Here is a 25132-nt window from a genome sequence, read left to right as displayed (position 1 = left end):
TGTTCCTTGCAAGAAAATAAATGATCTGTGGACGATGGGCAACTTACTTCTTTCCTAATTATACTATATGAGAATATGTTTATGTGCAAAATTTCCAAGTAAAATATAAGAAATTACTCTACTTGTAATGGTTAGTAAACGAAATTGGTTAGTAGTGATGGTGTGTGCAAGGTGAATCTAGTGCACATACAAAGTGTTTGAATTGCAAGTATGTGGTTATGTGGTTCATGATCCTTTAATACAATTCCCCTAATTACATTTTGCGATGTTTTTTCCTTGCAAGAAAATAAATGATGTGTGGATGATGGACCACTTACTTCTTTCCTAATTATATTATATGAGCATGTGTTTTTGTGCAAAATTACAAAGTAAAATATAAGCCTCAATTACTCTACTTGTAATGGTTAGTATAGAAAATTGGTTAGTAGTGATGGTGTGTCAAAGGTGAATCTAGTGCACATACAAAGTGTTTGAATTGCAAGTAGGTGTGAAATATGTATTATATAGTTATCATGTGTGGTTAAATATATTTCTATAAATGGTTAATAAAATACAATATTGTCAATTTTTTAAAAATTTAATTTGATAGATCATAAGAATATTGTCTCCATTTACTAAGTGAAGCATTTGACCTTTTTCAAAATTAGTTCTTCTTAGCAACAATATTTCGTTTCTTCAAGAGACTATATAAATCCTAAACTAAAAGTGAGTTCTACAACAAAGTGAAGCATTTCAGGACATTTTTCAAATTTACTTATTCTTAGCAACAATTTTTTATTTCTTCAAAAGAGTATATAAATCCCAAACTAAAAGTGATCCATATTTTAACAAAGAAAATGTTATATTTTTGTTCATATATATCATATACCAAACATTAAATTATTTAAATCCAATGTCAATTATTTGCAAGGTTGTTGAACTAAAGACCAATAGAAATTAAGTTTAAGTTCTTATATAGGAAACTTCTAGCTTTACAGATTTCAGAGGGAATTAATGCTTAAAGAACTTAATGATGTGGCGAATCTTTTGAATTTGAGAGAATGAGAGATTCTTGAAAAATCAAGCTAGTGATTACCAAATTGAAGGGACAAATCTATTTCATGAGATAAAACAAAATCTATATCTATAAATTCATACAAATTTAATCAACTATAAGATAAATTGTGACTGAAAAATCATACAATACATAAATACACACTCCATGATACAATAAGAATCATATTCAACTAATTTATAAGTATGTTAATATTTTAAAGCCTACTATACAAATTGAAATTAGTTGGAAAAAAGTTTCTTCATTAGAAGCACCATATCGTTTAACATTTTAAAAGGTGTAACTAAAATTACCATAAAACAAAAGTAAGAATATATTTCTTAAGGGAAGAACTTATCATACCTATAGATAATTTCACAATTCTAAATAAAAAGTGAAAGAAATGTGGGATGAGAAGGACAATGAAATTTTTGATAAGAAAACAAAAACAAATCAAGAGATAGGGGTTTTAGTGGATTTAGAGAACAAAGAAGATGCTTTAAGGTCGTATCAACAATGAATGTACATTTTTATCATTTGTGGTGAAGAGCGGCACAAATTATTTGAGTCTTTTCTTGGGAGAATGTACATGGAAATTTAATCACAACAATCAAGTAGGTCACAAGGAGGGGTAAGAGGATTTTAAAAACTATATGTTTCTATAGGGAACCTTTTTTTATGCATGTGCAAAGATGGATATCCGATGTCTTTTATGTTTTTAATTATTTCCATCAAATCTTGACAAAGTTTAAAATCACTGAACTTTTTTTTACTTTTTAACCATATTTTGAAATATATTTCATGATTACATATGTTGAGAAACAACTAGATGAATTTAATCAACATTATATTGCCACAGTCTAAGAAGATTAACATTGTAAACATTTCTAGCATATCATCAATACATGCATGCTAATTTATTTATTTTGCATTTATTACTTATGAATTTAATATTGATTAATCACATGATTCTTTCATGGATAATTATAGTTATATGCAATAATACACACATTTTTGTGCAAGCACGAATCTACAATACATTTTTTATGTCTTTAAAAAACTTGTTCTTTTCAAAAAAATATCATAACCTTCATGTGAGAATTGAAAGATGAAACTTGTGAGGTTTTCAAAGGTAGGGATCATCATTTAATAGGGATATTCTTTCTCTTTCTAGATCTTGCAACATTTTTTCTCTTTTAACTCCTACTTTGGATATCAAACATTATTAAAACTAATGCTTATAGGTTTTGGAGCACCTGTGTGATAACCATTTTTTCTTAATCCCACTTGTAAATAAATTGCCATGAATTGTAAATCATGTAAATAATATACGGAAATTATGTTTCAATGGTTTATTTCATTAAATCACATCCTTAGTTTTTTGGGTTATCTTAAACCATTAAAATTCAAAGGTGACTCATAACTTGCATGAATTCAAGTGGTTTCAAAAAATTCCAATAAACCATGCTTTCAAGTAGTTTTCAATAATTTGCATGGTTTCAAGTGGTTTTCAACAATTTGTATGGTTTCAAGTGGTTTTCTATAGTTGTTGTTACATCTAATTTTTTAACTACATGGTATTTCTTTCAATGCTTATTTTACCTTAGTTTTATTGTTTCATTCTCCATTTGTTTCTGGTTTTCAATCATATTTCTTAATGCATACAACATGGAGCAAGTAACATGAGAAGTGAGACAATTTGAATTACCTATATTTTCATGAACTTCTTGTTCTCTCAATGTCTAACGCCTTTTTCTCACCCTTTATCTAGCTTTCTCTTGTATTTCCTCTGTGGATGGAAACTTCTTTCCTTTTCTAGATCCAAATCTCCAATTTCCCATGTTTGTTGTGAATCTTTGTGAAATTTCCATGCTCTAATATTTCTCTATGAAAGAATGTTTGTTGTTTCTTTTGCACAATTGAATTTAGACACTAAACTTTTTGTTGACGATAGAGGCTCGATCGAGCCCTGATCCATATGGTTCACCATTAATAAAAGTTGGTAAAAGATAGTAAGCATTCTAGCGAGTTAGCTTTTTAATGGCTTGATCGAGCCTTTGAGCTCGATCAAGTCGCTGGTTAAACACGTATGTCACTCGATCGAGGTTTACTTTAATAGTCAGTTGAGAAATTTGAATTTTGAATTTAAGCACTCGATTGAGCATTTAAAGCGCTTGATCGAGCTCTTGAAGTCCTAAAAATTACAGGTTCAACACCTCTTCTGTAGATTTGTCTGCAACCCCAATTTGTACCCTGTCGGATTTAGGGAAGAATTTGTCCTTAAGTGGTGGAGTTGATCACGTTGGATTTGTGAAAGAATCCTCTATCTGATGGCATATGAATTTTACACTTTTGAATTCATATGATATTTTTCATATAATTTATTTTAAACATAACACTTGAATTTTTTTTGGATAGTTTCAAAGGGGATAAATAAAAAATCAATAGCATAAAATATATACAACAAAAAAATTTCAAAAAAAACTACTATCTTCATTTATGAGTCCTCTTCGAAAGGGTACTCTTCGTTTTTCAATTTATTTAAAGAGTTGAAAAAAAATTATGTGAACACATGTGTCTCCGAAATGTAATTGAAATATTACTTCGCAAACTTTGAAAAATAATAAAAAATATAATTTTACATTTAAAAATATTTTTTAATATGAAAAACACAACTATCTCTGTGTAGATCATGCTCATATATATATATATATATATATATATATATATATATATATATATATATATATATATATATATATATATATATATATATATATATATATATATATATATCTATATATATATATATATATATATATATATATATATATATATATATTGATATATATATTCTAAATTACAAATTTTAGACTAAGTTATTCTACGTGAACGCATACCTCTTAAGATGTGTGAAAATTTGCAAGGACATGAATTTCATTTAATGGAAAATTGACATATTATACGACATTCAATATTTTTGCAAAAAATATCATTAGGACAACAACATAATTCCCCAAAATTTTTCCTTTTACTCTGAACCAAAATTCACAGTGTTTATATGAATTCTGAGTGCTTCAATTCGATAAAAGAGGAAAAACTTGAAATTTCATTACCACATTTGGCCCAAAAGTGTAACCCATATTCATGATTTCACCCATTTATATTTACCAAACACACCTCAAAAATAATATTAAAAAATATAGCCTAGTGCGTTCGATAACTTGAACATTCTATACGGTGCGAAAAGGTTATACGTGTGCACCAATGCATAAGTTTGAGATGCACCACGATGAAAATGTATATATGTGAATCAAAAGAGGTGTTTCATATGTATGTACGTAGTGTCTCTAGTGTGGTTGTGTTTGATAACGCATCAGAGCAAGTGCATTGTTATTTTTTGGGTGCATCAGGGATTTTTATTTTTATTTTTATTGAATTTATGTTTCCTTATTTATAAATACATTTGTCATTTAATAAAAATAAATTATGTTTTATGTATGAGGCTGATGCATTTTATATGTTAATTATGTAGCAAAGACGTCAACAGAGGGAGAAGCAGCGGGAGCAAGAGCAAATGGTGGACCAATACAATGTGTCCTAACCATAGGAGGCCCAAGAGAGGGAGAGGGATTTATACCCTTTCCATATTAGCATAGTGACTCGAGCACTCTTGATGAATGTAGGCCTTCTTAAGTACTATGAGGAGGCTACATCCCTTAAGGAGCACTCTATCTTGTTGGCACATCTGATCCGCCAGCGAAGTGTCTAGAAGAGTGGTTTATGTGTTGGTCCTGAGGTGTGGTATAATCCCTCTAAGGAGGACATATATTTTATCACTGACCTATCCAAGAGAGGGGAGGATTTTCCCTAGTTCCCTAATGTCACCCATGGGGTTGCAACAGAGAGTTAGCTTGTCTACTCTTAGAGATATGTTGGGGCTCATGTAGTCCGTTGAGCATATTTTCAAGTGCGTGGTGAAGAACTACAGATCGCTTCTTTTGTTGCACAAGAGGTTAGGTGCCTCTCATTATTACTGACCACCATTATACACTATACTATTGATGGGAAGCACATTAGTTACCTTCTTTTGTATTATGTTGATTCTTTGATTCAGGCTCCATGATGTATCAGATGGTCTACCATTTGTTTGAGGCACCTTTTGTATGGCTTTAGATAGAATCATGTCATGTGATGATACATGGGAGGAAAAGCTTTCCTTTCACTTCAACATTTTTTTTGAGGTTTCCAGAGAGGAGGCCTACATTTGATTGTCAGCCACCTAGGCCAATGAATGAGGTATGAATATGAATGTGGGGATATATGATGCCCAAGTGGGGCTTGTCAGATCATGATGATGAGGGTGGTGATCATGTTTTTTGGTAGTACTACCCCGTGTGAATTTTTTTTCTTGTTTATGTGCTTAATGTATATGTTGATGTTGATGTGTATATTGTTAGGTCATGTTAGATATGTTCATTTAATGTGCTTGCAAATAGATGTGTATGTGATAGCGGTTATTTGAAATGAGATGTATATTAATTTGAGGATGTGTGTGGTGATGATGTTAGATTACAATGCTTGTGTTTTGTTAGATGTGATCACGATGATGATGCCCTGTTATATTATTAGATTTGTGTGCTAGCTAATGACATTTATATGTGTTAGAGGTGTATATAATTAGATTATGGTAGTGATTTTGAATGTGTATCTTAGATGATGTTTATGTTTGTTAGATGGTTATCATCATAATGTTTATTTTTATGAAATAATATTTATTATAGATTATGTATTGGTGAACTTATATCAAAATTTTATATATGAAATTACATGTAAAACAACCTAATTTAAATAAAATGCAAACATATTTTTATAACTTGCAAAGTTGTAGGGTTGAAATTATGATTGTAAAATTACGATAAATATTTTTCTATTGTTTAAATAGTTCATTCATATTCATTTTAACCTAATTAGTAAAATATATCAATTCTCACAAGGAAAAATTAATTAAAGGTAAAATAATTTACTTAGTTCTTAATAAGATGAAAATGTGTAAATCATTCAATTTTTAATATAAAATATTAATAATAATAAGTTATTCGAAAATACAATTTAACCAATGAAAAATTACACTATGGTCATTCTATATATAGAGATAGAAAACTAGTACTATAGATCCATTTTAGTCACATATTTATCAATAACTAAAAGAGATTAAATCTTTTGACATGTACATCTTTTTTCAAGTTCTACTTTCTAAAAAGAGATTTTCATATAATGAGATTTTAGGCTCTTGGTAGATATCTTGCTAAGATGGATTTATATTGGTTTATAAAATTCAATGTATTTTTATATTTAAAAAATTTAAGTCATATTTTTTTATAATTAATTTAGATTTAATATAATTAAAAAATTCTATTTTAATAAAATTTAATTCATTAATAGAGTTATGAAATTTTCAAGTAATTTAAATTTAATATTTATAGCAACTCTTACCAATTTAAATTAGAAATTTCTCTCTCTAAAGATGAGGATCAAGAAATGTAAAATAAGGATTGTGAAGTTACTTGTAGTTGGGGATTTTCTGAATTTTTTTCTAGTAATAAAGATATAACATTTTGGCGTTATTTTGATCATTTATTTTCCATTGTAATGGTTTAAATTTAACCCTTTTTAATAATAAATATGAGTTAAATAATACAAAAGTCATACTATATTAGATTTAAACTTTTGACAAATAATATATTTGATTATTTATTAATGAACAACTCAAGAAATATTATTTTTTCCACGTACTTATCACAAGATAGTCACTAAAAATCATGTTTTCACATTTCTCCTAGCCAATATTACATCATGTTCACAATGATAAAGACATGTCTACTTTAAATAATTTACTTATGAATACATAAAAATAGATATTTGATCTAAATAGGATTGAAAAATTCATCACCAAGTCTATTATAAAGTTAAAAAATTCCTATTAATCACCATCACATTATTTATCATTTAATTCTTAGCCATAAAATATTTATTAATTCAACTTTCATATATAATTACCAGTCAAAAGAAAGGTCAAAACTGTTCCATTATCCATGAAGAAAAAAATAAAACCTCTTATGCATCCATGTAAGCCCATTTGTTTTTCTTATGGTCCATGAAAAGATGTAATCAACATTTTATACATGGATAGGACCTCCTTTAATTTAAATATATTGAACATGACTTTACCTCTCATGTCAAGAATTTAATCTTAAATATGAATACCCAATTTTTTCATTGTCAAAGTCCTCATAGAGTTATCACTACATGATTTATATTGATTTTGAACTAAACAAGAAGAAAAAACATGTTAAAAGATTAATAAACCAACAAGCATCTAAATCGATAATAAATCTTCAATGTTGTTTCTGAATTTAGTCTTTTCTCATTTTGGTTATATTCTTTTCATTTTCCTGTTTGAGAAGGATTGTGATCTTGAATCCTTATTATCATAGATATTGTACACAATTGAAAATACTTAGTTTTAAGTGTAAAAAAGTTTCCACTACAAAAAAATGTTTAAGAATGTTTGTGAATCTTACCAATTATATAAAATGTCAACAAGACAAATAAAAAAACAACATAATTAGTGAAATAAAGAAAACAAAAACATACAAAAATAGTATAAATGATGAAATAATACAAGTACATATCACTGGTTGTTGTCTTAAGGGGGCCTGACCGAGGTTCAGAGTTGTTTGTGCAAACCAAAGAAACCCTAACTACTGGGCCTTTCGGCAACAACCTGCATAGCACAGGCTACAGTATCACCTGAAGCAGCATTGGGGGATGCTAGAACCAGGTTTGTGCATCTAGAGACTGTGTGATAAGTAATATGAAGCCCTTGTAGCTCAGATATTCCTTTGCGCAGATCTATAACCTTCTATGGTCCACTACTGCAACTATAATAAAACGGCTCTTAGACCTTTGCAAAGGTCTGTGATCAGACATTACAGACATAAAAGAGGTATAATATCCACTTTCGTGAAATAAATAGTAACCCTAGATCTGCCTGACCCTAGATATGCCTGCACATAGATCTACCTAATTCAACAGAAATCATAACAGATTTAACCATTATCTTCACGAAAATAGATTATTACTTAGTTCATGCATATATATTCAAGATTCAATAGATTCGAGCAACAATTATACTTCATTTCACATAAAATAGATCATTAAGCCATAATGTATAACTTGAACAGAAATAAGAATAATACAGAAAGGCAAGATATTTGTTCCAAAATTAGTCTTTATTAGGTTTAGCATTCAATTTACAGACTCTTCCACCCTGCACACTTAGCTGTAGGGGCCCACGCACTCAGCTACGGACTTGCTAAGGTCTCCACGCACTGAGCTACAGGAGCCTTCCCCTTTTGCCTAAGTACTAGAAACAAAGCTTTCCTGCCTTAGCACTTGCCCAAAATAATAATCTTCTATCTTCATTTTTCTCTCTAGACTCGCTATGACTCAAATGTATATAACAATTTTGCTTACAATACCATGGCACGCGGCCTATGGGTGAGTCTCAAAATTAACCTATCACTTACCCAAACAAGGGGTTAAATCCCCTTTGACTCCTACTTAGCTGCGCGCTCTGCTTCCACATTTCACAGAGACTTTACATTCTTTACAAAATTCTTCTCAAAAATTGATTAAACTAACCCAAAATTGACCCTGGGGACCCTATCCCAACACACTCTGTTGTCATCATCTTGCTTGGCACGATAACATTGTTGTTCTCAAAAATATGTTTTGATCTAGGGTCGTGTCTTAATATGAACCACCAATCCTTATCCAACACATATAGGTAAAAAAACACCTGGTTGCAATGTTTTGGACAACATAAGACTCCCTAGCTTCATGCCACATCTTTCTAGAGTTGACAGATATCAGCCCACTATCACGATATTCCTTTACATTATTCCGATCAAAGGTGTCCCACCACTTTCACCTAAAAATAACACATTGGAACAAAGAGAAGTCCACTTGAATGATCTCTTGTATCTTTCCAACGTAACCTAATGTCCTCTACATTAGGTTTTGATTGGTGGCTAGAACAACTAGATTGGTCGAACTCGACTTCCACTCCACAATATTGTGTCATGCATCCATCATCAACATCCTTTGTGTGAAAATGATGTCCATATTCCCACATAGAATGCAACAAATGCACCTTTAAAAAGGTGAAAAATCCACATTGTCATGCATCTAATAACCCAAACATAATTAAAAATATAAAATATATATAGATGTTACAATTAAAAGGTGCAGTATCAAGTTAAAAAAGTACAGAAATAGATTATTACCAAGTCGTTGCACCTAATCCCTATGTTTAGCTGTTGAGCCTCAGACCTGCACTCCTTTTCACATCCTCTCAGCCTCCTTTTCCATTCATTTCCTTCCTTTATCACTCATTTCCTTCATCAATTTGCTTAAAACATTGTATTATAGGACTTTTACATGGGTTATTAATTATGCTAATGACTGTGTTGTTGGATTAGAATTTTGGTTCAAAACCTGCAGTTTCCGCAGCTGATCCCAGTTTCCGCAGCTGTTTTCTTAAACGACATGATCCAGGTGTCCTCCGGTCAGAAGGGCCACATGGGCAAGTACGTGGCACTAAGGACATGGTGTGTGTCCTTCCAGCTCAGCCATAACAGTCGTAAAGACCCATGGTCAACGAGGGGGCAACTTCGGTCAAACGAAGGTGATTGACGGTGGCACGGCTCTGCGTGTTCGGTTTAGAGCACATGAAGCACAGCTGGCCTCTTCCTCAACCACGCAGGTGATGGGGAACATGAATCCAACCAGAGATTTAATACCCACCTCGACCGTTGCCTAAATCCGTGGACTGTGCTAGATTATGTGTTCTTCACACAGCTGTTAGAATAGCGTAGTTTGTGATTAAGTTAGTTTGGTTTTTCTGCTATAAATAAAGCGTATTTGAACGCTTATTAGCTAGCTGTTGTTATGTAATATTGAACCCCACTGTAACTTTTACTTTTGCTACGTAATATATGAGAAGATTGTTCTCCATTTGAGCGTTTAAGTGATCTATTGAGCTGGCTGGAGTAGGCAGAGGGCCCCTGTTTACTTAAGGCCTGTACAGTGCTTTTAATTTTATGCATCTCTTCTTATCAGCTTTTGTATAATAGTTGTACAGAATGATTTTGCTTACTAATTTTTGATCATGTACAATAGCTGTATATAACTTTGAATTCTGTCCATTTATATTTCTGCATTTTTCCATGACTGATTAGTGTGTTTTTGCAGTTTGCTTAGGTGCCCGGGACAGTTTCTTTTCTTTCTTTTTCACAGCTAGTGATACTTGTGATCATCTTGTCTAATGATGCTGACCTTCTTTGTTTGCAGCCTTTATTTCTTTGTTATCATTTCTTTAAGTTGCATAATTGTTTACTAATCAAGTTGTTTACTTGTTGATGGTCTCTTCTTTATAATTCAATATCTTTATCGAAGACCAAAATATCACTAACACAGCTTGGTTATTTTGTTTAAGACTCACGTTGCTAATTCACTCATAACTCTTTCTTATATGATCAATCCATCTAAAGGCAGAAAGGTTAAGGGAAAATTAAGTAGTGTGATTTGTCACTTAGATTGTACATTGCTTGAGATTTCATTAAAGAACTAAAGTAGTTGCTATTGTTTTAAGTTAATGTAGATGTCATTTTCAAATTCATTTTCTTGCAGCAACATAGACACTGGGCCAAGATCATTAGTCTTTCATTTGATGCTTTCATTTTTCCTTTAAGAGTAATTTCATTTCAGTTGATGTTCAAAGCTTTCTCGTAGATTACTTTTTGAGCTTCAAGAAATCATCTAGAACTCATCACAATCACACACACCTCACTCACTTTATTTTCATTTCCATCACATCACTGTAGGAGAAATAGACTTGAAAACAAACTTAAAAAGTTAAAAAACGACAAAAACTTAAGAAATAGTTGCCTAAGTACATACAATACACATCACTTCATCAGCTTACGAGCCCCGGGTTGACATTTAAAAGTTTCAATTTAGACTTCACTAAATTGACCAAACATTAGCGCATCCTCTTTAGTGTGCAGGTAATGACCAGATGCACTATATTTCTCTCAGACTTGATCAACAACCCAACTATTAGGGAATGTTGTTGGCATATTTTATTTTAAATGATCATGATACAGCACACTTCTACCATTCAACCATTTAAATTATTTCTTGTCACTATCCCATTTCCTCCTCTTTTGATTGTTCAATGCAACCCATGGTTGTGTTGCAATTGTATCCCCTAAGTGATCATCCGTACAAACCTCTATTTGATTGCCTCCATTTCCAACTTGTAACGAATAAATATTATTGTTGTATTCATTCCTAATTGGTGAATATGGACATAGTTGGAATTGGATAGGTGTTTGATTCAACCATTCTTTGTATGCTTCCTCTCTGATTCTTTCTCTTAATGCAACCTTCTCTCAAGTTGACATCATAGTGGGGTGTACCGGAAGATGGTAGGTGGATCGCTTATCATCATTGGAATCCCAATTTCAAAAAATATTGAACGTCATTAGTACAATAGCAATGATATTAGTAAGTACGTCAATGCAATTGGTTTGTTGAAATTACATAATACCAAACAATTATTACCATCATTGATCCAGGATTATTGTTGGAAGATGCAATGTTCCAATTGGCAGGGTGAAGAGGTTGTCCATTTTCATCTACCAATTGTTTGCAATATGTTGCTCCTGATAAGAGTTTCCGACGTTTTGGAAATGGAGGAATATTGTATGCATCTGAACTCAATTCTAAATCAACATCCTAGAAATTTGGATACATATTTGTTCAAATTGATGTGGATTAAAAAAAATTCAATCAAATAATTGAAATATAAATAAAATATGAACTTACTAGAGATAGAAAGGGAGAACTCTATGAAGGACTTTGATCAACAATATGGAACAAGCTGGGATTTAAAGAATTGACCATTTGATATTATTGAGATTTTATCTGTACATTTGAGAAAAATCAAAAATAAAATTTTGTGCAAATATCTAAAATTAATTTCGAGAACCATATAACCACAATCTGAATTTAAATATAGTTGTTAAACAATTTTTCAAGAATAAGGCCACTTTAAGTGGAAAATGTATACTATGAACTATTGTAATTCATGTGGATGCATCTTAAAGGATAATTTGAGATTAATATACCATTTTATGTGAAAATAAAATTTCAGATATCTTTTAAACCCTACCAGTGCACTTATAAGAACATATTGCACCAATGTGCTTAAATCATAACAACATCGGGGCGTTCAAATAATACCCGCACCATTTTCCAGCATTTCAAAAATATAGAATATGTTATCATATCGGTGCTCTTGTAGAAAATCACATCGATGCATTTAAATAAAAACAACACTGGTATGCACTTGTCTCTGGTATTTTGAAAATAAAAATGAATTCTACCATGTCGGTGATCCCAATATTTTACTTCAAGGATGCATACAAAATTTCAGTTGAAAGAGCATGTAACCAAGTGAATCATACACATAAAATAAGTGTAAATCAAAAGTAACCATGATAACAAAGGCACACAAACAAGTTGATAACAGAGTTCACCAAGTGTGGGCTATGTCTTCGGGCCCTACTCAATGTGGGAAGGCCTCTTTCATTAATTGGCAGCGAAATCAAATTACATGCAATTACAAAATGACACCTTATACCCCCACTTTTGGGGATGGCCTGAAAATATGGACCTTAGTTGAAGAAACATACTGTACGGTTGAATTCTTGTGAAAAATTATGAAAAACGAATATAAATTCAGTCATGTTCTGTGCTGATGACCTCAAGGACTCTAAGGAATATTTTAGATTCCCTACAAGATTCCTTGTGGGAATATTCCCTAAGATTCCAAAAGAAGCTTTCTTGAAAATCACTCCTAGGTGGGGTGCATATTTGGCAATGGGCTCCCGCGGTCTTTCTCATCTTTTGACTGCTCCATGTGTAATTTGCTCAGAGAACCATGAGACCAAGGATTGTCCTTCAATTCCTGGGCTCAAAGCTGTTTTTCAAGAAGATCCAAATACACTCGAATCTCTCTGTTTTGTTGCAAGGAGACCTTGGCAAGGGCAACAAAATCAACGGTTTAACAACTCTATGAATTTTCAACCCCAACCAAATTGGAATCCTTGGCAACAACCTTCGTCCCAACCTCAAAATCCTTTTCAATCATGGATACAAGGTATGCAAAATCCTTATGGGAGATTTGCTCAATTCTATCAATATCCTCCATCTTTTCAAAACCAGAAAGTTCCACAACTTCCAAATCAAAGTCCACAACTATCATTGCCATTTCCTCAACAACAACAACCTTCTCAACAGAATCAAAGTTCTCAACTCTTGCCTAAGTCAAACCAACTTCCTTCTCAGCCATTGCCAAACCCCAATAATAAAAACCCTCAAAATGCTTACATGATGGAAGGTCAACCATTCCCTACCTATATGATTGTTCCTCTCAATGAAGTACAACTCAGATCAGGTAGAATCCTAGATCAACCTTCTATAAATGTTCAACAGCCAAGCATTTCTGAGGAAGAGTCTCTTAAAGCCAATAAGGGTTCTGAAGCATCTCTTCAAAACCCAAACACTCAAAAAGAAAAAGAAAAAGAGTCAACCCCCACAACTCCCATAGTTGAGCAACCTACATCTCTATCCACACCTCCTTTTCCTGAAAGATTACAAATTGATAAAGGAGTGGAAAAACAAATTTGGTTGCCTAACTATAATTTTCTAGATGAATTGAAAAATGTCTGTATCAAGATTCCCTTGTTACAAGCCATTAAGGAAATTCCTATTCTAGCAAAAACAATAAAGGAGTTGAGCCTTAAAAGACCAGGAAGGAAACCAAGAGATACCAGAAGGATCCACCTGGTAGGAAAAATTGCAGACATCATGATGGGAAGGATTACTATGCAGAAATATGTAGACCCCGGTAGTCCAATTGTCAAAACACATATCAATGGGGTAGAAATACCAAATACTTTGATTGATTTAGGGGCTGCTATCAACATCATGAGTAGACAGACTATGGAACAACTAAAACTTCCTAATCTTCTTTTTACACCCACCTTGTTGCAACTTGCAGATCGATCCATTATCAAACCAGATGGTGTATTAGAAGACATTCCAGTCTCCTTAGATTCTTGGGAATATCTAGTGGATTTTATGATTTTAACTCCCAAGAGTAATCTAGGAGGACATCCTCTTATTTTAGGAAGACCTTGGCTAGCCACAGCTGATGCTTTCATAAGTTGTAGGTCTGGGGACATGTACATTTCTGATGGTAATTCAACAAAGAAGTTCAATCTGTATCCTCCAGCAAAAGCAATCACAGAAATAGGAGATAATGAGTGGGTTGATGATGAAGATACTATACAACCTGTCTTTACCATTTCTGAGATTAGTGAAGATAGTCAAATTCTGAATACATTAGAAAATTTCGAACCATCTTCAGAATATGACTCCACACAATTTCAGTTGGATTCTGACATAGAGTATCTTTCATCTAGACAAATGTCTCTTTTCTCTATGGAAGAGTTTGGTAGTTCTGCCATTGAGATCTTTCCAGGAAAAACACTAAACATCAATAGAAACTTGGAAAAATCACAACAGGAAGAGCTAACCAAAGTCTTGCAAAGACATTCTACTGCATTTGCATGGGAGTATACCGATATGAAAGGTATTGATCCTAAGACTAGCATTCATCACATCTACATTGAGGAAAACAGTAGACCAATCAGACAACCTCAGAGAAGGATGAATCCAAATCTTAGGGAGATAGTGAAAGAAGAGCTCCAAAAGTTACTTAATGTAAACTTCATTTACCCTATTTCAGATAGCCGGTGGGTTTCCCCTTTGGTTATAGTACCTAAAAAGAATGGTAAATGGAGGGTTTGCATTGATTACAGAGAATTGAACAAAGCAACCTTGAAGGACCACTTTCCTTTACCCTTTATTGATCAAGTATTAGATACTTTAGCAGGCAAAAAGTATTTCTCATTTTTGGATGGTTTTAGTGGTTACAATCAAATTCAGGTAGCACCTGAAGATCAAGATAAAACCACATTTACCTGTCCATGGGGGACTTTTGCTTACCGAGTACTTCCCTTTGGATTATGTAATGCACCCGCAACATTTCAAAGGGCAGTATTAGGAATCTTTTCCGATCTAATTCATGATTGTGTAGAGGTCTATATGGATGATTTTACAGTTTATGGTAACTCATTTGAAGAAGCATTAGAAAATTTGGAAAAAGTCCTCATTAGATGTAAAGAAACAAATCTTTCATTAAGTCATGAAAAATGTTTTATGATGTTTACTGAAGGGATTGTTTTAGGACATCATATTTCAGGAGATGGAATCAAAGTTGATAGATCAAAAGTCGAAGTCATCTCCAAGTTACCTATTCCAAATTGTCAAAGGGATGTTAGAAGTTTTCTTGGGTTTACTGGGTATTATAGAAGATTTATTGAAAACTTCACCAAGATAGCATCTCCACTCTTCAAATTACTTACCAAAGACTGTGAATTCAAGTGGGATCCCGACTGTCAATCTGCATTTGAAACTTTAAAAACTAGAATATCTGAAGCACCCATTTTGAGGGGGCCAAATTGGAAACTCCCTTTCCACATTTCTACAGATGCTTCAGATACAGCTCTAGGAGCTGTGTTGGGTCAAAAGGATTTAGTTCCTTATGCTATTTATTACACCAGTAAAAATTTGACTCCCACTGAGTTAAATTATACTGTGACTGAAAAAGAATTCTTAGCCGTTGTTCATGCAATCAACAAGTTTAGACATTATATAACCGGCTATGAAACCTTTGTCCATACTGATCATTCTGCAATTAGATATCTTATGAACAAACCTATTACTAATGGCAGAGTTACAAGATGGCTTTTACTTTTACAAGAATTCAATATTACTGTGTTAGATAGACCAGGGAAACAAAACACAGTAGCTGATTTCTTGTCTAGAATCCAAAACACTAACGAAGATTCTCCTGTAGAGGATAAGTTTCCAGATGAATACTTGTTTGCAGTAACTACTAAAACCCCTTGGTATGCAGATATTGCTAATTATTTAGTTACAGGGAAGCTTCCTCCACACTTATTTCCTAATGAGAAAAGGAAAATCATTCAGGAGAGTTCACATTATTCATGGATTTCTAATGAATTGTTCAAAACAGGGCCAGATTGTATGATCAGAAGATGTGTTCGGGAAGATGAAATGCCTGACATCCTTAAGGCATGTCATGATGAACCGTGCGGCGGACACTTTGCTGACAAGAGGACGGCCTATAAAATCCTTTCTTTAGGATATTATTGGCCTTCTCTCTTCAAAGATGCAAAGCAATATGTTAGAAGGTGTGACAGCTGCCAAAGAGTTGGGAGACCAACTCCTTCAAATGAAATGCCACTACAGCCACAGGTATGCATCGAACCCTTTGAGAAATGGGCTCTAGATTTCGTTGGACCTATTAATCCACCATCTAAGCAAAAGAAGTATATATTGGTTTGCACTGATTATGTTACTAAGTGGGTAGAAGCCAAGGCATTGCCTTCTGCCACTGAAAATTCAGTTGTTCAATTTCTTTTTGAGGATATTTTTACTCGTTTTGGTGTCCCAAGAGAAATTGTGACAGATCAGGGAAGTCAATTTACATCTAAATTGATGGAAAAGCTGATGGAGGAATACAAAATCAAGCACAGAACATCTACTCCATACCATCCGCAAGCAAATGGTTAAGTGGAATCTACAAATAAAGTTCTTGAAAGCATCATCACCAAGACTGTTAATCTCCACAGAAGAGATTGGGCAGAAAGGCTTCCTAAAGCCTTATGGGCCTATAGAACTACATGGAGGAACACAACAGGACATTCTCCCTATGAACTTGTTTATGGGAAAGAAGTCCTGCTCCCCATTGAGTTCCAAGTCAAGACCTTCAAGATGGCAGTTCAATTGGGGATGAACCTATCAGAAGCCCAAAAGCACAGAATGGACCAGCTAAATGAGCTAGATGAAATAAGACAAGATGCAATTTTAAGGACTGATCTAGTTCAGCACCAAAGAACTAAGTGGCATGATCGACACATCAAAGAAAGAAAGTTTCAGAAGGGAGATTGGGCACTATTGTTTGACTCCAAGTTTAAGGACTTCAAGGGAAAATTTCAAACTCATTGGCTTGGACCATATGAGATTGATGAAGTCTTTAACAATGGAGCAGTTCGAGTAAAGACCATTGATGAGCTTCAGACTCCTCTCATTGTGAATGGCCACCGATTGAAAATCTACCACAAGCCACTCTCAAAGGAGGAGTTTGTTAAAATGTTCCAAGAAGATTCTGCAATGAGGCTGGTGGAGAAGAATCCTTCTCCTCCATCAGCCTAGTCTTTGTTTCTTTCAGTTGAAAAAAAGAAAAAAAGAAAAAGAAAAAAAAAAGAGGTCTCTTGTATAAGCCTGAAAAGCCAATCTTGGATTGGCGGTCTTATGCAGAAAAAATAAGGTGAAAATCAGGGGCACCTAACACTTTATATTTTCCAAATAAAAAAATCTCTCTCTCTCTTTCCATCTCATTTACCATTTCATTCCACTTCATCTCCATTCCATTTCATTTTCATTCCACTTCATCTCCATTCCATTTCCATTCCACTTCATTTTCATTTCATTTCATTCATCTCACTCCATTTCATCAATAAAAGTCCCTCTCAGGACTATTTCATTTAGCAAGTCTTCTCTAACTACTTTTTGTATAGACAGAAGGGTGTTGTTTCAGTTTCTACAGCTGAGAACTGTTTCCGCAGCTCGCACCAGTTTCCGCAGCTCGCACCAAATTCCGCAGCCAGCTCACTCTGTCTCCACAGCAGCAATACTCTGTTTTCAAAAAAATCACAGTCAGAGGGCAACAAGGATGGAAGGCACCTGAAGGATCAAAAGGCAATCATGGATCAACAACCTTAATCAACAGATGGTAAACCCATAAAGGTATGATCAAAATTTTTCTCCAAACAACCATTTGAATGTCATGTTGTGCATAATTATTAATCGTGGACAGAGTCACTAAATGCAATGATTAAGCAAAGATCATCCCATTTCTCCGCCGTAATCATCCTTCATCCACCTCAGATCCTCATAACGGTCTCATAATCACCCTTAGTTTAAACTCAAATCGAGACTGCGCTTTCATTAATTAGCCGTACAGAGAAGAAGAGACCTATCGTACTACGTCTCTTCTCCACTACGATCTCCGCAGCCAAAAACTGAAACGTGTATGAAAGCCGTCCGACTCCAAGGGATCTGGCCGTTATCTCATTCCCTTATCACTCTGTTTTCGCACGCATTCGAACTCATTCCCGTGCTTGTCTTCCACTCTTTACCTTCACACCATTTCCGCTCTCATTTTTGCTGTAAAATCCACGGCTTCGTTTCAAACCCCGCAGCTCTCCACGTCTCTGTTTTAAACCCCGCAGCTCTGTTTCAAGCTCCACAGTTTCGTTTTCAAACTGTATTACCTCGCATTACAGTGCGGCTATTTCACTTCCAGCCGTAGTCTATCTGTCTCTCCCGTGAAGCATCCTCCTTGAGTATCCATATACAGTCAAAACTTCAGCCGAAGTTGAGATGGGGAAATTGCTTCGAGCTGAGCCTGAAGGTTCAAAGTATCTAGAAGGATACCCACAGACAAAAGAAGCGTTAAAAAAGGAAAAATGGCTGAAGTTCATTCAGAAATTCAAAGGATATGATAAGGAGGTAACAAAAACGTTTGCTCGTTCATTCAATGGAAGTACTGTGGAAATAGGAGATCTGAAATTCACAGTCACAGAAAACTCTATAGCAACAGCAACTAATTTACCTGTGGTGGGAGACCGATGGTTCAAGAACAGAGGGGTTGAAGATCAAGAATGGAAAAATATGCTCAAGAATCCAGGTATGGACACTTCAGTTTTCACCAAAGGAATACCTGTACATGTTATAAAAGAAGAATGGACTGCATTGTTGTTATTAGTTCAAAAGTTTATAACATGTGAAGGCCGCTTTGGCACTATGTATATGTACCATGCTAGAATTATGATGAACTTCATGGAGGGCCATGCCATCAATTTGCCCTATTTTCTGTTAAGAAGCCTAACAAAGATGAGTTTTAGTGTCCAAAAGAATATAGGCAATATTGAACCTCACTTGTATCATCATGGGTTCATTAAAATTCTTATAGAAGACCAATTGAAAAACAAAAATGATACATGGGAAAAGTTTTTAGTCAAGAATCATTTTCAAGAGACAACTGAAGCTTCCGCTAGCAGCTCTCCTAGAGTCCCAAAAAGAAGTAGAAGAAAGAAAAAGGATGTTGTAGCCCAAAATCCTCCCATTATAGAAACTCAGGAGACTACTCAAGAGGAAGAAGTGAAGAGAGAGAAAACTAAGAAACAGAAAAAGGATAAAGGGAAAGCAGTTGTCCAAGAATCATATTTATCCCCTGAACCTTCAATAGAAGAGGACTATCAAACCTTGGCTGATAGACTAGTAGAACTCCAAGCTACTGCCCTCTCAAAGAAGAAACAAAAAGAAAAACAAAGTAGTCAGCAAAAGAGTACTAGTGTACAAGTGAGAAGGAGCAGTAGACTTATAGAAAACAAGAGTGTGACTAAAGAAAAGTAGTCACATTTCATTGATTTGGGCACACCTGAAAAGACTCCAATCCAGCTAGATATTGAGCCAAGTCCTCCACGAGAAGAAAGTCCCTTCCAGCAAGAAAGAGAAAGCAGCCTTCAAGAATTTGAATTTAGGCCAAGACAAACACCTGACATTGACCCTGACCAGCAGGAAGCATATAATTATTTGGAGACCTTGGAGCAATCTGTTGTCGGTCCAAGCACAACATTGCCTCTTGAGGAACAAGTCCACTCTCTAAAACAAGAGGTATTTGAGCTAGAAATTTTGAACTGGCATATTAGACAGGAGAATGAAGCATTGAAAGAACAAAGCAAGGTGGACAAGATTGTCCATGACAACACCATGCTTCACCTTGGGCTCTGGCAGAAGAAGAACAAGAAATTGAAGAGAAAATGCAAGAAACTGAGCAGGGTCTTGATCAATTTGAAATTCAAGTGTTTAGTTAGAAAACCAAGGACAATTTTGGCAACAAGGAGAAAGAGGAGAAGGCTGGATGTTTTGGCAGAAGCATCTGAGCACATGGACTGAAAAACACTAACAAAGTTTTGGTTGCATGAGGACATGCAATATCCTCACAGTGGGGGTATGTTGAGCCTCATACCTGCACTCCTTTTCACATCCTCTCAGCCTCCTTTTTCATTCATTTCCTTCCTTTATCACTCATTTCCTTCATCAATTTGCTTAAAACATTGTATTATAGGACTTTTACATGGGTTATTAATTATGCTAATGACTGTGTTGTTGGATTAGAATTTTGGTTCAAAACTTGCAGTTTCCTCAGCTGATCCCAGTTTCCGCAGCTGTTTTCTTAAACGGCATGATCCAGGTGTCCTCCGGTCGGAAGGGCCACATGGGCAAGTACGTGGCACTAAGGACATGGTGTGTGTCCTTCCAGCTCAGCCATAACAGTCGTAAACACCCATGGTCAACGAGGGGGCAACTTCGGTCAAACGAAGGTGATTGACGGTGGCACGGCTCTGGGTGTTCGGTTTAGAGCACGTGAAGCACAGCTGGCCTCTTCCTCAACCACGCAGGTGATGGGGAACACGAATCCAACCAGAGATTTAATACCCACCTCGACTGTTGCCTAAATCTGTGGACTGTGCTAGATTACGTGTTCTTCACACAGCTGTTAGAATAGCGTAGTTTGTGATTAAGTTAGTTTGGTTTTTCTGCTATAAATAAAGCGTATTTGAACGCTTATTAGCTAGCTGCTGTTATGTAATATTGAACCCCCCTGTAACTTTTACTTTTGCTACGTAATATATGAGAAGACTGTTCTCCATTTGAGCGTTTAAGTGATCTATTGAGCTCGCTGGAGTAGGCAGAGGGCCCATGTTTACTTAAGGCCTGTACAGTGCTTTTCATTTTATGCATTTCTTCTCATCAGCTTTTGTATAATAGTTGTACAGAATGCTTTTGCTTACTACGTTTTGATCATGTACAATAGCTGTATATAACTTTGAATTCTGTCCATTTATATTTCTGCATTTTTCCATGACTGATCAGTGTGTTTTTGCAGTTTGCTTAGGTGCCCGGGACAGTTTCTTTTCTTTCTTTTTCACAGCTAGTGATACTTGTGATCATCTTGTCTAATGATGCTGACCTTCTTTGTTTGCAGCCTTTATTTCTTTGTTATCATTTCTTTAAGTTGCATAATTGTTTACTAATCAAGTTGTTTACTTGTTGATGGTCTCTTCTTTATAATTCAATATCTTTATCGAAGACCAAAATATCACTAACACAACTTGGTTATTTTGTTTAAGACTCACGTTGCTAATTCACTCATAACTCTTTCTTATATGATCAATCCATCTAAAGGCAGAAAGGTTAAGGGAAAATTAAGTAGTGTGATTTGTCACTTAGATTGTACATTGCTTGAGATTTCATTAAAGAACTAAAGTAGTTGCTATTGTTTTAAGTTAATGTAGATGTCATTTTCAAATTCATTTTCTTGCAGCAACATAGACACTGGGCCAAGATCATTAGTCTTTCATTTGATGCTTTCATTTTTCCTTTAAGAGTAATTTCATTTCAGTTGATGTTCAAAGCTTTCTCGTATATTACTTTTTGAGCTTTAAGAAATCATCTAGAACTCATCACAATCACACACACCTCACTCACTTTATTTTCATTTCCATCACATCACTGTAGGAGAAATAGACTTGAAAACAAACTTAAAAAGTTAAAAAACGACAAAAACTTAAGAAATAGTTGCCTAAGTACATACAGTACACATCACTTCATCAGCTTACGAGCCCCGGGTTGACATTTAAAAGTTGCAATTTAGACTTCACTAAATTGACCAAACATTAGCGCATCCTCTTTAGTGTGCAGGTAATGACCAGATGCACTATATTTCTCTCAGACTTGATCAACAACCAAACTATTAGGGCATGTTGTTGGCATACTTTATTTTAAATGATCATGATAAGGCACACTTCTACCATTCAACCATTTAAATTATTTCTTGTCACTATCCCATTTCCTCCTCTTTTGATTGTTCAATGCAACCCATGGTTGTGTTGCAATTGTATCCCCTAAGTGATCATCCGTACAAACCTCTATTTGATTGCCTCCATTTCCAACTTGTAACGAATAAATATTATTGTTGTATTCATTCCTAATTGGTGAATATGGACATAGTTGGAATTGGATAGGTGTTTGATTCAACCATTCTTTGTATGCTTCCTCTCTAATTCTTTCTCTTAGTGCAACCTTCTCTCAAGTTGACATCATAGTGGGGTGTACCGGAAGATGGTAGGTGGATCGCTTATCATCACTGGAATCCCAATTTCAAAAAATATTGAACGTCATTAGTACAATAGCAATGATATTAGTAAGTACGTCAATGCAATTGGTTTGTTGAAATTACATAATACCAAACAATTATTACCATCATTGATCCAGGATTATTGTTGGAAGATGCAATGTTCCAATTGGCAGGGTGAAGAGGTTGTCCATTTTCATCTACCAATTGTTTGCAATATGTTGCTCCTGATAAGAGTTTCCGACGTTTTGGAAATGGAGGAATATTGTATGCATCTGAACTCAATTCTAAATCAACATCCTAGAAATTTGGATACATATTTGTTCAAATTGATGTGGATTAAAAAAAATTCAATCAAATAATTGAAATATAAATAAAATATGAACTTACTAGAGATAGAAAGGGAGAACTCTATGAAGGACTTTGATCAACAATATGGAACAAGCTGGAATTTAAAGAATTGACCATTTGATATTATTGAGATTTTATCTGTACATTTGAGAAAAATCAAAAATAAAATTTTGTGCAAATATCTAAAATTAATTTCGAGAACCATATAACCACAATCTGAATTTAAATATAGTTGTTAAACAATTTTTCAAGAATAAGGCCACTTTAAGTGGAAAATGTATACTATGAACTATTGTAATTCATGTGGATGCATCTTAAAGGATAATTTGAGATTAATATACCATTTTATGTGAAAATAAAATTTCAGATAACTTTTAAACCCTACCAGTGCACTTATAAGAACATATTGCACCAATGTGCTTAAATCATAACAACATCGGGGCGTTCAAATAATACCCGCACCATTTTCCAGCATTTCAAAAATATAGAATATGTTATCATATCGGTGCTCTTGTAGAAAATCATATCGATGCATTTAAATAAAAACAACACTGGTATGCACTTGTCTCTGGTATTTTGAAAATAAAAACAAATTCTACCATGTCGGTGATCCTAATATTTTACTTCAAGGATGCATACAAAATTTCAGTTGAAAGAGCATGTAACCAAGTGAATCATACACATAAAATAAGTGTAAATCAAAAGTAACCATGATAACAAAGGCACACAAACAAGTTGATAACAGAGTTCACCAAGTGTGGGCTATGTCTTCGGGCCCTACTCAATGTGGGAAGGCCTCTTTCATTAATTGGCAGCGAAATCAAATTACATGCAATTACAAAATGACACCTTATACCCCCACTTTTTGGGATGGCCTGAAAATATAGACCTTAGTTGAAGAAACATATTGTACGGTTGAATTCCTGTGAAAAATTATGAAAAACGAATATAAATTCAGTCATGTTCTGTGCTGATGACCTCAAGGACTCTAAGGAATGTTTTAGATTCCCTACAAGATTCCTTGTGGGAATATTCCCTAAGATTCCAAAAGAAGCTTTCTTGAAAATCACTCCTAGGTGGGGTGCATATTTGGCAATGGGCTCCCGCGGTCTTTCTCATCTTTTGACTGCTCCATGTGTCCCTCTATCTGGCACTTGATTGAGAAGTGTTTAAATAATAAAGGTCAGGTGAACCAACCATACTTCACCAGTTGGTGTAGTGGTGGCCACCCGGAATAGGGTCCAGGAGACCTAGGGTCGAACCCCCATATAGGCGTTGTTTATCATTGTAATTTTTGGTGTGTTATGTGATATGGACCGATGTTGATGGACCCACCAGGCAGGTTCAACTCCCACCATCGGAAATATATATACAATATGTTGGTTGGGTTGTTTGCTGGGACGAACGACAACCAATTTTTTTTTAAATTTATTATTAAATAGTCATACCAATTTCATTTTACTGTCGTTCCTTTAGGGGTTACTGGGAAAATCAACCAGGTGGCAAATTCGTCATCGTCGACCCCCGCATGTTAGAAAATCATAAAGGCAAAAATATTTTCTTATATAGATAATTACTTGTGATTCTTTTATCTTTATGTTCTTCTTTTATCTTTTAGTTCATCAAGCAATTACTAAAACAATAGTACAAGGACAACAAATGTAGGCAAAAAACTAAGGAAGAACCCCTATCTATGGGAAAACCTAGTCAACAATGCTTCCTTCAATAGTTTCTTGAGATAATCTAGGACTCTTGACCTAAAGACTTCCTCCACACCAAGTTAGTCCTTAATTATCCTTCTAGCAGATGATAACCCTTCAATAACAACTTCGACCTAGCAGCTTCGACCCAACAATTCGTAGTGGCAGCAGCTTCAACTAGACAAAGAAAAACTTTGATCTCCCTAGATAATCCTCCAGAGTGAGAGATAGATGGCCCAAAATTTCGATCTCGATGTCTTCTTCTTTCCTCCAAAATTTCGCACTCCTTTTCAGCCCCTTTCCAGCTCTTCTTCAACTTCACATTTCTCAGCTTCCAGCTTCAGGAAATCAAACTATGAGAGAGAGAGTGACTTAATCGAAATGAATTCAGACTTCCTTGTATATATAGCTTTCTAGTGAGGTTGAATTGTCCTTCTTGAATCCGACTTGATCTCCTTGAGGCCAACTTGATGTGGAGGGGACAAATAGTATATTTGA

The sequence above is a fragment of the Pinus tabuliformis genome, chromosome 9 (assembly GCF_031772625.1).
Source record: "Pinus tabuliformis cultivar Carrire ecotype Pingquan chromosome 9, CPIR1, whole genome shotgun sequence".
NCBI lineage: Eukaryota > Viridiplantae > Streptophyta > Pinopsida > Pinales > Pinaceae > Pinus > Pinus tabuliformis.
Note: the sequence above shows the minus strand (reverse complement) of the source record.